General features: G+C 62.2%; 1 pseudogene; it reads left to right on the top strand.

The window, feature by feature from the left end:
* LOC126432608 (large subunit ribosomal RNA) overlaps nucleotides 1-5,000 on the top strand; it is a 7,971-nt pseudogene that overhangs the window by 984 nt on the left and 1,987 nt on the right.

The following is a 5,000-nucleotide window of genomic DNA, read 5'->3' as shown; positions in this document are numbered from 1 at the left end:
AAAGGCGTAATGAAAGTGAAGGTCTCGCCTTGCGCGGGCCGAGGGAGGATGGGGCTTCCCCGCCCTTCACGGGGCGGCGGCCTCCGCACTCCCGGGGCGTCTCGTCCTCATTGCGAGGTGAGGCGCACCTAGAGCGTACACGTTGGGACCCGAAAGATGGTGAACTATGCCTGGCCAGGACGAAGTCAGGGGAAACCCTGATGGAGGTCCGTAGCGATTCTGACGTGCAAATCGATCGTCGGAGCTGGGTATAGGGGCGAAAGACTAATCGAACCATCTAGTAGCTGGTTCCCTCCGAAGTTTCCCTCAGGATAGCTGGTGCTCGTACGAGTCTCATCCGGTAAAGCGAATGATTAGAGGCCTTGGGGCCGAAACGACCTCAACCTATTCTCAAACTTTAAATGGGTGAGATCTCCGGCTTGCTTGATATGCTGAAGCCGCGAGCAAACGACTCGGATCGGAGTGCCAAGTGGGCCACTTTTGGTAAGCAGAACTGGCGCTGTGGGATGAACCAAACGCCGAGTTAAGGCGCCCGAATCGACGCTCATGGGAAACCATGAAAGGCGTTGGTTGCTTAAGACAGCAGGACGGTGGCCATGGAAGTCGGAATCCGCTAAGGAGTGTGTAACAACTCACCTGCCGAAGCAACTAGCCCTGAAAATGGATGGCGCTGAAGCGTCGTGCCTATACTCGGCCGTCAGTCTGGCAGTCATGGCCGGTCCTTGCGGCCGGCCGCGAAGCCCTGACGAGTAGGAGGGTCGCGGCGGTGGGCGCAGAAGGGTCTGGGCGTGAGCCTGCCTGGAGCCGCCGTCGGTGCAGATCTTGGTGGTAGTAGCAAATACTCCAGCGAGGCCCTGGAGGGCTGACGCGGAGAAGGGTTTCGTGTGAACAGCCGTTGCACACGAGTCAGTCGATCCTAAGCCCTAGGAGAAATCCGATGTTGATGGGGGCCGTCATAGCATGATGCACTTTGTGCTGGCCCCCGTTGGGCGAAAGGGAATCCGGTTCCTATTCCGGAACCCGGCAGCGGAACCGATACAAGTCGGGCCCCTCTTTTAGAGATGCTCGTCGGGGTAACCCAAAAGGACCCGGAGACGCCGTCGGGAGATCGGGGAAGAGTTTTCTTTTCTGCATGAGCGTTCGAGTTCCCTGGAATCCTCTAGCAGGGAGATAGGGTTTGGAACGCGAAGAGCACCGCAGTTGCGGCGGTGTCCCGATCTTCCCCTCGGACCTTGAAAATCCGGGAGAGGGCCACGTGGAGGTGTCGCGCCGGTTCGTACCCATATCCGCAGCAGGTCTCCAAGGTGAAGAGCCTCTAGTCGATAGAATAATGTAGGTAAGGGAAGTCGGCAAATTGGATCCGTAACTTCGGGATAAGGATTGGCTCTGAGGATCGGGGCGTGTCGGGCTTGGTCGGGAAGTGGGTCAGCGCTAACGTGCCGGGCCTGGGCGAGGTGAGTGCCGTAGGGGTGCCGGTAAGTGCGGGCGTTTAGCGCGGGCGTGGTCTGCTCTCGCCGTTGGTTGGCCTCGTGCTGGCCGGCGGTGCAGGATGCGCGCGCCTGCGCGGCGTTCGCGCCCCGGTGCTTCAACCTGCGTGCAGGATCCGAGCTCGGTCCCGTGCCTTGGCCTCCCACGGATCTTCCTTGCTGCGAGGCCGCGTCCGCCTTAGCGTGCTCCTCCGGGGGCGCGCGGGTGCGCGGATTCTCTTCGGCCGCCATTCAACGATCAACTCAGAACTGGCACGGACTGGGGGAATCCGACTGTCTAATTAAAACAAAGCATTGCGATGGCCCTAGCGGGTGTTGACGCAATGTGATTTCTGCCCAGTGCTCTGAATGTCAACGTGAAGAAATTCAAGCAAGCGCGGGTAAACGGCGGGAGTAACTATGACTCTCTTAAGTAACTATGACTCTCTTAAGGTGGCCAAGTGGCAGCGGTGTGGCTGCATCCGGACTTGGCTTCTCGAAGTGCGGTCTTGATGTAGTCGTGCTGCTGCTGCGAGGTGCCTTCCTTGGGTTATAGTTACAGGGAGAGTGATGCGCAATACATGGGCCTAGCCCTCTTAGCCTCTCCTCTCCTGCGGTCTTCTCCCCTTCTCGTGGGCCCGCTGATTTCGCAGAGTGGAAGACCGCACCAGGGGCTTGGGGGGGTTACCAGCCCCCCCTCGCACTATCCCTTTTTTAGTTGGGGGCAGTAAGCAGAGAATAAGTGGTGGCCCTTCCGCTGAAGGTGCCACCCCAACTCCCCCAGCACCTAGCCGGCCAACCGGCCGTGCCGAAAATCTTGTAACTTTTGCAGCTATGTATACCTGTAGTGAGTGCCACCGCAGCTTTACAACCAAGAACGGTCTCGGGGTCCATCGCCGCCGCCAACATCTTGCGGCCGCCAACGCGGAGATCGTCACGGAGAGGCATCGCGCGAGGTGGACGGAGGAAGAAGTCCTGTCGCTCGCCAAGGCAGAGGCCGAACTGTTCCTCGAGAGGGACGCCCGGTTCTTCTTTGTAAATCAAGAGCTCATCAGGATGTTCCCCGACCGAACGCTTGAGGCAATCAAGTGCCGACGGCGGCAAGCTGCCCACAAGCAGCTTGTCCGCCAATTCATGGAGGCGCTTGAGATCGGTCGGGGGGAAGAGCCGGCGTCCCGCCGGGGAGCGGCGAGCCCGCTGCCTGACGCGGGCGAGGCCGCTGCGCCGCCCGTCGACGCAGCCGAGGACTTCGCGGCCGGCACCACCGGGCCGCCGCCGGAGGGGCCGACTGACGCCGCCATCTGGGAGCATCTGGCGGGGCTACCCGCTTCCGCCCAGCGTTTCTCTGCCCTGGATCGTGTCATCGGTCTGGGGCGGGGCACGCCGCCTGATGTCATCCTGGGCATGCTCCCGGATGCCCTTGCGTCGGTCGGGTCCAGAGGGGAGAGATCAATCACCAGGACACAGCGGCCGTGCCAACCATCGAAGCGGCCGCCTGCCGCGCCGCCGACGCAGAAGCGCAAGCGGCGCCGCTGGGAGTACGCGAGAACGCAGGATGCCTTCCGACGGTCGCGTGCGCGTTGCGTGCGCGGCCTCTTGGATGGCACCCTGCTCCAGCCGCCACCTGCCATCCCTGGTCTGCTGGACTTCTGGGCGGACCTCTTCACCAAGAAGCCCATCTCCACCGCGGGCTTCATTCGTGACCGCCTCCTCCCGCACTCAGAGCCTGTCGCTCTCGAGTGCATATGGGGGCCGGTCACACATGAGGAGGTCGCCGCCGCGTTGCCGCCCAGGGGATCAGCAGCCGGGCCGGACGGCCTTACCCCAGCGGAGTTGCGGCGTCTGCCGCACGAAGTCCTGGTGAAAGTGATGAATCTCTTCCTTCTGGCCCGCGCCCTTCCGGAACGCCTGCTTCGCGCGCGGACGTCCCTTCTCCCGAAAACGGCTGCACCAACATCCCCCGCTGACTTTCGCCCCATTACGGTCTGCTCGGTGTTGGCGCGGACCTTTCACAAGGTTCTCGCGTCACGCCTGATGCGCGCTTGTGCTGTGGACGAACGTCAGCGGGCATTCATCCCTCGGGATGGGATGTTGGAAAATACCTTCATCTTGGACACTGCTCTCACCGACGCAGTTCGCTCCTGCCGCTCTGTCTTTGTGGCATCGATCGACGTATCTAAGGCATTCGATTCGGTAGATCATGCTGCCCTTCGCCCCGTGCTGAAGGCGCATGGCCTGCCGGATTGCTTTGTCGAGTATGTCGAGCGGTGCTACGAGGGCAGCACGACAGTGATAGCGGACGGCGCCGGCGTGGGCGTGTCTGTGCAGCCAGCACGGGGCGTTCGCCAGGGCGATCCCCTCTCCCCCCTCCTGTTCAACTTTGCGGTGGACTACGTTTTAGGCCAACTGCCCTCCCACATCGGAGCTCGGATCCTCGGTCGCAGAGTCAACGCTGCGGCCTTTGCAGATGACGTCTTGCTGTTTGCAGCGACCCCGAGGGGCTTGCAGTCCCTCATCGACGCAGCTACCGCAGCCCTCGCCCACCTGGGGCTGCAGATCAACGCCCGGAAGTGTTTCACCCTCGCCTTAGTCGCGTCAGGGCGCGAGAAGAAGGTGAAGGTGGACAGCAATGTCACCTTCACAGCAGGCAATACCACCATGCCTGCCCTGCGTGTGGGTGAAACCTTCCGGTACCTGGGGCTGCAATTTTCCACGGCGGGTCGCTGTGTCTTCAATCCACGTAGCCACCTGGTGGAGCAGCTTGACGTCATCTCCCGAGCTCCGCTGAAGCCGCAACAGCGCCTCCACGCTCTCACCAACGTACTTCTCCCTGGCCTGTACCACGGGCTGGCCCTCAGCCGCACCCGGGTGGGTGCATTGAAGTCGGCCGACGTTACCATCCGGGCCGCCGTCAGGAGATGGTTCCGCCTTCCGGCGGACACCCCCCTGGGATACTTCCACGCTCCTGTTGCCCAGGGGGGCCTCGGCATTCCATCTTGCCGATGGGTGGGTCCGACCCTCCGTCGGTCCCGTCTCCTGGCGCTGAAGAAGATAGGGCCAGCCTGCGACGGTGTAGGCATGGATGAGGTACAGCGTGAGATCGAGGTGCTGGAGCGCCACCTAATGTGGGAGGGCCACCTCCTCAAATCGTCAACGCAGGTTGGGGAAATGTGGGCGGCGCGCCTACACATCGCCATTGACGGTGCGGCACTGTCATCTTCTGCCGCCGTCAGTGGCCAACATCAGTGGGTCGCCGACACCAGTCGCCTGCTATCTGGGCGTGAATACATCGACGCCCTCCGCGCCCGCATCAACGCCTTCCCTACGAAGGCACGGCGCAGTCGCGGGCGGGAGGCGGACACCAGATGCCGCGCGGGGTGCCAGGCCGTGGAGACCGCCAACCACGTACTTCAGGCTTGCTTTAGGACGCACGGGTCCCGGGTCAAGCGCCATGACGCTGTAGTGCGTTATGTCGCCCGTGGACTCGCGCAGAGGGGCTTCAATGTCTCTGTGGAGCCCCACCTCCGAACACCT

The sequence above is a fragment of the Schistocerca serialis genome, unplaced genomic scaffold, assembly GCF_023864345.2.
Source record: "Schistocerca serialis cubense isolate TAMUIC-IGC-003099 unplaced genomic scaffold, iqSchSeri2.2 HiC_scaffold_1143, whole genome shotgun sequence".
NCBI classification, from domain to species: Eukaryota; Metazoa; Arthropoda; class Insecta; order Orthoptera; family Acrididae; genus Schistocerca; species Schistocerca serialis.
The sequence above is the reverse complement of the archived record's forward strand: the minus strand, read 5'-3'. Positions and strand labels throughout refer to the sequence as shown.